This window comes from Lytechinus pictus, unplaced genomic scaffold (assembly GCF_037042905.1).
Source record: "Lytechinus pictus isolate F3 Inbred unplaced genomic scaffold, Lp3.0 scaffold_19, whole genome shotgun sequence".
In the NCBI taxonomy this organism is placed as follows: domain Eukaryota; kingdom Metazoa; phylum Echinodermata; class Echinoidea; order Temnopleuroida; family Toxopneustidae; genus Lytechinus; species Lytechinus pictus.
This window is the reverse complement of record NW_026974140.1, coordinates 14,408,822-14,419,688: the sequence shown is the minus strand read 5'-3', so window position 1 is coordinate 14,419,688 and position 10,867 is coordinate 14,408,822.

Sequence of the window (10,867 nt, the reverse complement as noted above, 5' to 3'; positions counted from 1 at the left end):
CTTCACAGTTTGAGAGAAGATACTGTATAGATACTCTCTAATGAACTTGGTGGGGCAGTTAATTGTTGGGACAATAGGATGCCCAGGATTCCCCACCTTGTGTTTCTTTGGAAGCATATAGAAGATAACAGATTTAGGGTTCTTCTGAACGAGATGGCTAGCTTCCTTTGGTAGCTTCTGACTTTTAATACAGTGACATTTTCATTAAGATGTTGATCATCTGTGGGATCATGATATATCTCTTCTTAGGATGTGGAATTGCTGAGCTATCTGAGACCTTCTTCAATCTACAAATCTTGTTTCCAAAGAACAATATCACCTCCCTTACTAGCTGGTTTAATAATGAAATCCTCATTGACTCCAAGAGTGATGATTACTGCCTTCTTTAACTCTTTAAGAGCCATTGGCAGCTATAGTTGCCCATAGCCCTCTAGTGCCACTGGCAGCTATAGTTGCCCAACTAACTTTTTTTTGTTTAACCAATTTTACAGCCAGAAAATCAACACTATATTCTGTGTTTTTTATGTTGTTATATTGGCAAGGAATTCACAATTGATTTTGTTATATAATGAATAGTGGTTTACATAGACATTTTTTGAGTAAAATGGCATTTTTGCATCATTATTTTGAAGAGTTGATTTCGGATATTGCCGCGATCTGAATCAAAATTTCCCCTATAGACACGTGTGATATAAAGATTGTGTGTAGCAATACACGTACTTCTACGAGCAGAGCAAAGGCGAGTGTGCGAAGGCATTCAGCTCAGAATTGACCAATGACAGAGCGGTACGATGTCTCTCACCCAACGCTACTCGCCCATTCGCTATTGTTTTATGAATATTCATGAGCTATCGATCGGCTCTTCTGCAGGCCGGTATGGTAGTATTCTTGTGTCAAGGCTTTTTTCTGCCTGCAAATGTGCACGGTTTGGGGGAGATTTTTAGGGGGGGGGGTGGGGGAAAGGTCTTATACTTTGTTTTTTTAGCATTCTCACAAAATAGTTCTCGTTATAAATATATGAGTAAAGAAGGCTGTCATTTCCAACTCTCATCGCACTGCAATCATCACACTCATTATTTATTTATTCATTTATTATTATTATTATTATCATTATTAGTATTACTATTATCGTAATCATTATTATCATTATTGTTATTGCTATTATTATCATTATTATTCTCCTTTACCTTCTTATTATTAATGTTATTGCCATCAGAATCATCATCATCATCATCATGATTATTATTAAAAAATAATTGTTGTAATCATATCAATTGCATTCCTTCTGCAGCCAAACTCTCTCTTCATAAACTTAAGATCAGGTAAATAACGGTTCATATTCGTTTGTGTTTTTATAGCCCAAACCATAAAAAAAGAATGATTGACATTGTTATGCTTATCAATATCATATTCAAACTTCTCACAAAAATATGAATCGTTCAATATTCTCCTCGAATCAAATAGGAAGAAGCAAAACAAATACATGTGATAATTAAAACGGCCGATAATACCGCTTTATTTGTCTCAAGATGTTTTGAGGAAAAGAAAAAAAGGGATACATTAACAAAACCGATCAGACCGACCTGTTAGTTGCTGCATCATTGACGTCACTATCAAGGGGATTTTAAAACGACTTTAGAGAGTAGAAATGAAAATGATAACGATGATAACGGGTTGAATATTACATTTCTTTATACCACGCATATTATTGTACACTATGTTATCTGAACAAATAAATTTCTTTTACCACGGATAGTGCTACGAGCTGGGGAGGCCCTGGGCAGATGCAGGATTTTTCTGTAGGGGGGCAAATTGTTTTCTCTTTACCTGGGTCATCCATAAGAAATCAATACCGGAACCTTTGAAAGTATTCAAATGTCAAATCAAAAGACGCGCGTGAGCCCCGATTTCTATGAACATCCTGTGCTAAATTACTCTCCTAGATAATAGGTCAGAAGGGAGCGCGGATTAGAGATTCCTCATGAAAGAGAGTCTGGGCATCTATTGTTCATGACTTGGTGGCATGACCAAAAGAATGTAGTCACGTAGAATGTTAACAGGTGGCTACTTTGGTCAGACCAGTAATACAGAACAAATAGGCCTATTTTCTTTTTGAAAATTTGTATTGATTTTTTTGTTTGTAACTGATTTGCATTCCCTCTTCTTTGATTCACGAAAAATAAACTTTTTTTTTCTTACTTCTGTGCACTTTGCCAAGAACGCCCATATTATTTTGTGGGATTTTATACCCCAAACTTGTAAGTATTGAAACTGTCCGACCCCTCTTTATCTTATTTCAATATATCATCTTAAGTTCTTTTATATTTTGTCTCCTTCTGACTGGCAATAACTTTGTTTGTTACACTACGAATACAAAAAATCACAGAGTCTTATTTTGAAGACTACACGAATGAAAGGGTACGGTTGGCCGCACTTTGAAGATACATGGCTCTAATATATTATTGTGTGTGTTTGCGTGGGGATCGCAGCTGTGCTGTGATTGGTCACTTGATCGGCGACAATGCCCTTTTTTGGAACAGGTCGCTTTATCGTACTTCAGAGGAAATAACTTGAATAGCAAAATAGTATTTTATTCAAAAGAGCATTATTTTTCGTTATTTCTTTTTGTTCAATTTCATTAATAGATACGTCATTTGAATGGGTAAACATTGAACTTTCATTTTATCTTCTTAATTTCTTGGTATCTCTACAATTCCTCAGGTTATTTACTTTTTGAAATGTTCATGAAATCATAATTTTCTAGGTTTTACTTATTGAAAAAAAAACGATGTAAAATATTACATCTTTTCTCCATTTTTCAAAACGCAAATATGAAAGATAATAACACGTCCATAAAGCCCATGAACCATGCATCATTTCATGTGTAGAAGGTTTTATTATACAACGTACGGGTAAAGAATTATGACCGTTTTAAAATCAGTCGCTGCTCACATTTCGGTCAATTTAGGGTTCCCTCGAATATCCCTGGCAGTAGAGGGGTATTGGGCCTGGCAGCATAAGAGTTAAGGAGCTGATATTGGATGAAACAGCTACTTCATTAGTGATGATTGAGTTGAGATAATGGTGGCATGTGTCAATATACAGTTCTAAGATGGGAAATTGTCCTTCAGGAGGATTCCATCCTGACTAGCAAGGTCGTATTTGGTCAAAAGGAATAGGTGTGTTGGTCGACTCTTTGATTTCACCTCTGGAAAGGATGTTGTCATTTTCTATCTTAGAATTAGATCAGTCTTCTTCCTTTCAAGCATGAAAGTGTGCTTTTAAATGCAAACATTGGTTGTGTTATGGTGTGTTAAAAATATTTTATTTACTTTGTCTTTTCATTTATACAACTACAACTGACACAGGATAGGTCAGCGTCAAAATGTAGAAACAAATAAAGACTTTAGAAAAAAGCTGTGGAGAGACATAATCTTCCAAAATTTTTATTGTAGACCTTCATCAGGGATGATATTTATTTTCAGAACAGGTTACCAATACGCAACAAATATAGACGTTAATTATTTCAATCAATTTCAATTTATTCAACCATAAAAATATGTATATACAATCATACAGTGTACATAATTATGCAATGCATAATACAAAATATGGCTAGGACCATAAAAAAGCAATAGTTATGCATACCTTTATTGTTGTCAGCTATCGTCCGTTTCACATCCTTTCCATGGCCGATCGTCAGGCGGAGTGACTCTTGCTGGTTGTGTGGTGCGGTGGTACTGTCTCACTGTTCATTGGTTCTGGGGATGGGCGCGATGCTTGCACTTTGATAAGAGCTCTGATCTTAGAGTGATCATACATTAATTGCAGCTCGCTAATATTTTCATTCAGAGATCTAATGTTGGCACGAGTGATACTGTAAGGTTGAAAAATTATAGTTATTTTAGAGGTAGAAAATGTCGTTTCTGAAATGTAGCTCAAATCAATCAATCAAACCAAAGGGGAAATAAGTGAAACTAGAAGAAGACGCAAATAAACTGAACTGAAGTCGAAGAAGTCTGGTAGTGCACTGATCTAATCTCTGGGCTACTTTGCCTCAGCTAAACTCAGAATGATATCCAAGTTACATAATTTATTTAAAGTAGAAATACCAACCAATCAAACTAAAGATAATGGAAGGATCGAACTAAAATGTTAGAACCCAACTCATAAGATAAACCAATAAGGAATGAGATGAAAATGATAAAGGATGTCTGGGTGATTATGTAGTAATGGAAATAGAAACTAAGGTGTCAGGTGAGGGATGGAATGATTGGAACACGTGAATAGAGAAGGAATGAAGATGACAAAAGAGAATCAGAGGAAAGGCATTCAGAGTAGAATGAATGAATGACAACTGAATATCATTAAACTCAAATAACCTACATGTAAGTTCAGACTGCAAGGACAGTGCTGAAAAGAAATGCAAATGAACTAAATTCTATACGGAACAGAAATGTAGAACAGCTGAAGAAAACACAAGTTAAAGGAATAGACAAAATGGGAAAATGACAAAATAACCATCTTACAATACTAAGAGAGTTATAAGTTATATTTATTTCATTATCAAAATCACTAGAACATATGCTGTAATCTTGAATGTCAAGAGGATTGGTTTCAGTTTCTTTAATTACAGAGAGTTTTGAGTTTATATTTACACTGTTCTTGATGGAATTCTGGCTTAGCCAAAAAGTGAAGCTGAAAGTCACTGTATTCAATGTCATCAAAACCCAGGTCAAACAGACCATCTGGGTTCTTGATAATCTTGGACTCCCAATTGTTCAGCTTACAAGAGATGTCTCTGTATTTACTTGTTGCGGACTTGATGCTCGGGCTTTCTTTTCCCTCATAAGAATGGAGTAGCTCATTGCTGTCAGGTCTTCATTTATGTAGATCCCCTTCATGTTGTCTTTTCCCTTGAGTTTGAACCTAGCAACATACAGTTAACCTCTTTAAAGCGGACAACAGCTTGCCTGCTTTTTCCTCCTTCTCTTTTCTTGCCCAAGCGGTAGCAAGAAGATATTTCCTCAGGGCGTACTTCCACACCAGCTTTCCGGCTAGCTGGTCCTCCGTCTCCTCAGCCTCTGGGATTCCAGTTAGCCAAAGATTGTCCCTCGAAATGAAGAGAATAATTATATGGTACGCGTAGCTTAAATCAAGGTTCCCCAGAGCTACCTGCCCTTTTGGAAAAATTGGTGTTGCTGAAAAAATGTCTCTGCCGGGAAGCGAACCAGGGCCCCCAGCCTGTGCCTTAAGTAAAAAAGTTATGTTCCCTCGAAACAATGCTAGTATTTCCATAATTTCATTAAATAAACATGTTTTCACCGCTTTCCCACAGAGCTATCGCATGGTTAACAAAAGACTTAATGCATGGCTGATCCTCAACAAAACGGAGTGTCAAGTGAGTTTGAACGCTAGCCTGTAGAACCTCTTTATTTTATGAAATTATTGAAAATTAGGCCTTATTTCAAATAACCAGAACTTTATTTCTTGACCATTTTCTGTAATTGAGGTATCAAATTAAAGAGCAGATATTGAACTTTTTAAAAATGTGGTTTTCTTTTTGAAACCCAGATACAGCCCGCCAAATGACTTTTTGGTATCCCCTCTTCAAATTGTTTTTGCTCACTCATGCGTAATTGAGAAATAATCTAAGTAATTTCAGATGAAAGATGAGATTCTAAGCTTTACAATGGTAGGTCATTTGTCTATTGTATTTGTGATTAAGTTATGATAAAACATCGATTAATCTCAGTTTCGTTTTTTATGGGACGCACTGTATATATATATATATATATATATATATAGTGTGATGATAAGTTTACTTCTACCAATCGCTGTTGAGTTGTGAATATTAAACATAATGAGATGAGGCAAGGCCAACTCAACAGATGACGCAGGACACCATTATTTGCTTTAGCTTTCGTCTTTTAATTGAGACTTCGTCAGAAGCGTCTGAAAAATATAAGGAGATACAACATCCAAGTTTGTTTTGCACATCAATGAATTATCACCAAGTTGAATATATTCCATAATGACAAATTAATGAATGAACAGATAAATAAATTAATGAATAATAAATAATTCAATTAAAATAATAATGATATAAATGAAGAAGACATACCTGTAAGCACAGACTATTGTGATAGTTAAGTATGACCGTATCCTATCTCGTTCTTTAGGAAAGTGGCAAAAATTGCACAATGAAAACATTGGTTGCTAGGTGGTGAAAGCGCAAAGGGCATTGGTAATGCGCATATAATTTATGTCACAATGAATATGAATATTCATGATATTAGACATCGTAAGCTGGAGGATGATGACGATAACATTGTTTCTTACAAGCATAGTAATTAAATCTCTATGAAACGATATAAATTTTGAAATCAAATTGAGTGAAGATTATAAATAAAATTGTTGATAATTCGCGTAATGACCAAAAGTCTCACTTCTCAAGCTTAGGTCATCTAGAAAGCACCTAACAAATACATAACAATAAGTATTTTTAAAAAAATCATTTAATCATTTAATTAGTGACACTGATGTAACAAATGTGACACACGATTGAGGTTAATTAGAAAATATATATTATATATATATATATATATATATATATCACCAAATGAATTACCATGGCTCAACCTACCCCAGTCCAAACTTAATGTGATATTTTCACATCCACACATTTCTTATGCATCCATCATGTAAAAGACTACAGGTGTATGACAAGAATAAAGATCCATACCTGGACTAACAATATTGTTCTTATGCCCTTCTAATATTCAAAGATGTGTGTGGGTAAAAAAGGGCTTATCTATTTCACACCTTTTTAAAACTTTTTTGATTGAAATTTTATTTTTCCCTCTGAAACATTATTTTTTGTTTAAAAGTAAACGTTGAAAACAATGTGGTGGGGTTAAGGGTTATGCAATGGATCATCAATATATGGCACCACCACCACAATGTCTGACTCGTTCATCATCGGCCTGGGGGTGGCGGTTCAACTTACCCCGCCTTCCCCTAAACAGCTGCCCCGTTTTGAAAAGTAACATTAAAATGATTGCCATGATAAGCCGTCGAATAACTTTTTCACTAAATGGCTGTAGACTCATTTGGGGATCCTGCTTGAGTATTTTTAGAATCTTGACCATATGCTTCACACAGTCTGTATGGCCAGATATGTTGCTGAGTTGGTTTTCCTGCTCCAATTCTCTCTATCAAGTTTACCTTTGGTGGATTCATTTCGTTCCCACTCCTTTAGTGCAGCACCTGCATTGCATATTCCCGCATGTTGAGAATCAAATGCTTTCCACAGTAAAAGTCATTTTTGTTATTGATTCTTTGATTTCAGCACTCATTTAATTTAAATCAGATTTTTCTTGTAAAACCTTTCTGTATTCTTCAAGCAGTTGAATAAATTTGTTGTTTACTGCATATTGATCAGTCATTGTATTTTTTGCTTTCTGGAGGAGTTCCTTTACCTGCATCTGAGGTGCATCAGAATGAAGATTTTCCAACACTTGTAATTCATTCATCGCATCTATTGCCTCATCCAGAAGAGCATTGCCTGTTTCTATAGCAACCTCGGTTAGCCCCAGTCTTTGTCGAGGTGAGCATGGTTACATACGACTGGTGTATTTTTGTAGTACCATCAGTCATCAAAGTAACTGCCAACTTGCTTGTGGATATTTCTTCTTTGGCAATGTGTTTTGAGAGGAGTGCCTGTTCAAATGCCATATAATGTATACAAGTTGCTTTTGGGAGTCTGCCACAGTCCAGTCCCACTACTTTTTCCAGTTCCAAACAATTGATGTCTGACACGTTTTGAGCTCATTCCTCTCGAAATTAGTTCGTAGCACACGATTCTGATATCATTTTCAAAGGATGAAATGTATTTGTTACCCAAAATTTCATCTAAATCATGATGAAGCAAGCCATTTTCTTTTTCCAAGTCTTTCAAACATTGCTTTAGTTGCATGTTCTCTGTATCAAATCTCTCCTCAAGTTCTGTCCACTTCTTTACATTATACCTCACTTTTTCATCCTTGCTTTTCTTTAACCTTCTTGCATTTTTAGAGCACCTTGGAGTTCCTCAACTTCTTTTTCCAATGCACTTATTCTTTTCTTCTTTCTTGTTAAGTCTTTTAAGTTGTGTATGTACATCACACATAAATTCAAAAGATTGTATTTTTGTTATTTAAAAAGAATTCAAGATGCATACCGGGTATTTTTTTATTCTTTCAATTCAGCTCTTGTAAGGGAGCTCCAAAATTCAAATTCATGCTCTCTGTTAAGATTCCTAAAATTGTTTCAATTAATACATAAGCTAATTGATAAATCGGGTTGATTCATTAAAAAAAATGTATATATTGATATACAGGTAAATCCCATTATAACAATGTCGCTTATGACGAATGGCCACTTAGAACCAATGGCACAGCGATCCTCTCATTACGAATCATATTATACATTTGCTTTAGCTATATTCATGTCAGTAATATACACATTAGTCAATACCTCTCGCACAAAGCCTGCCGTTTTCTTCCCCTATCCTACTTGAAGGCACACTTGTACGAAGTCACTGCACTCAGTTGTCTCTGTAACGTACAGTCAAACATACGCATCTTTAACATTTTTTATATTTGTCCACATACAGCAACGTACATATACATTTAAACATGCAGTCAGTTCAAATCTGTCGTTGATATTTTGAAGGCATCTTTGACGGCTTCACGCACCATTTGGCGAATTGTATTGAGAAACTAATTACCCTTCATGAACATCATAAGCAATCGATTCGACTTTAATTTTGGTCAATTCTTCTGGCATGTTGATAATTGGTAATCGTGAAATAATAAAATAAATTGGAAGCTGGTAGACCCGAGATGATAAAACAGCCCAATGTAGGCCTTCTGTACAATTTGTGGTTTATCAGGCCAGACAAGTGTAAGCATGCAGTATATAGTTCTATCCAGTACGGAAGAAAACATAGCTTTGAAATGAACCAAATACATATATACTGCCATGAAAAAATATATCTTAATGTATATGTCACCAAGATGATTTCGTTATAACAACACAACCCTGTGATGAAAATAAAGTATAAACACAGATGATCTCATGAAATATGTTCTCCCATATCGCTGTATGAATTTCAAAGTTCCGAACCAGTGCACTGACTGTACAGAGTGATAACTCTATCGCTCAAATAACTTGATCTGATAACGAATTTTAACTTTGCTGCTCTAAAGAACTTAATGAGATAACAAACTATATAGCAAATCGACACCACAAGATAAATCTAATGTCAGTCCCGCTTTCATGTGCCCCTCCACTATGATTGGTCCATCTCTGAGGGCTGGAGTTTGAAGTACTGTCTGCTCTACTAGGATGGATGGTTAAATGTCTACAAATCTTCTTACCTTTGCTCTTTCCTCCACCATTACTCCATGATTTTGTCCATTATTGTGAGATTGATGTCATAAAATTGTTTTGGTCCAAAAAGAGTTTGAACATTGCATAGTGTGATAAAATGAAATTTGGAGAATAGGAGGAATGCCAAAAAAAAAAAAAAATCCCCCACCTCTGTTGTCCTTTTCATGTTCAAAATAGACTAGATTGAGATTGATTTTTGTGATTGAGTTTTACAGACATGTATCAATTAGATATGATTATTTGTCATCTGTCAAATAATAGTCTTCCTTCCAGCTGTTTTCAGTAATTCTTTTGAATTTGAAAATTATCAGAAACCAAGACCAACAGGATTTTTCTCTGGAAATTTGCATAAGGTGTAAAGTGGACCAAGACAGTCATTCTGTGAAAGTTTGAGCTCTTAACTAAAATTTATCTTTATGACATTTTTGTTTAATTATGTACAGTACTAATGGAATTTAAAATGGCTGGAAAAAAGTGGTTTGAATTACGGTTTGAAAATGTGCATAAAAACTATTTGAAGTTTTAGCTATAACATTGTTTCTTACAGAAATCTTACCCTCACCCTAATGCTTTACCTCATGGAAAAAAAAACAATGATTGCCAGACAAACTTCAGATATTACACACTATACTTAAAGGACAAGTCCACCCCAACAAAAAGTCGATTTGAATAAAACAAGAAAAATCCAACAAGCATAACACTGAAAATTTCATCAAAATTGGAAGTAAAATAAGAAGGTTATGACATTTTAAAGTTTCGCTTAATTTCACAAAACAGTTATATGCACATCCCGGTCAGTATGCAAATGAGGGAACTGATGACATCACTCACTATTTATTTTGTATTTTATTGTATGAAATATGAAATATTCTAATTTTCTCCTCATTGTCCTTTGATACAAAGTTTTATTTCCCCCTGAACATGTGGAACTATACCATTGTTAAACATTTTATGGTTCAGTCAAGTTGGTCCTTATTTTCAAACCCGTAAAAATTGAAATATTGTGTAATTCAAACAATAAAAAACAAAAGAAATAGTGAGTGAGGGACATCATCGATTCTCTCATTTGCATGTGACTAAATTGTGCACATAACTATGTTGTGAAAAATAAGCGAAACTTCAAAATGTCATAACTTTCTTATTTTACATCCGATTTTGATGAAATTTTCAGCATTATGCTTGTCTGATTTTTCTCTATTGATTTAAATCAACATTTTTCTTAAGTAGACTTGACCTTTAATTTCTTGCAGATTGGTAAATTTGTACGATCAAATATGCAATCATTAGGAATTCTTTTAAATATTTACATGTATGCCATACATGGAGGCATAGATGTAAAGTTCTGAACTGTTTGTAGTTTATATCATAAATAAGGAACAACAAACAGGGCCACATACAGCCAAGATTGAGATGCATCTTCTGAAATAGTAAA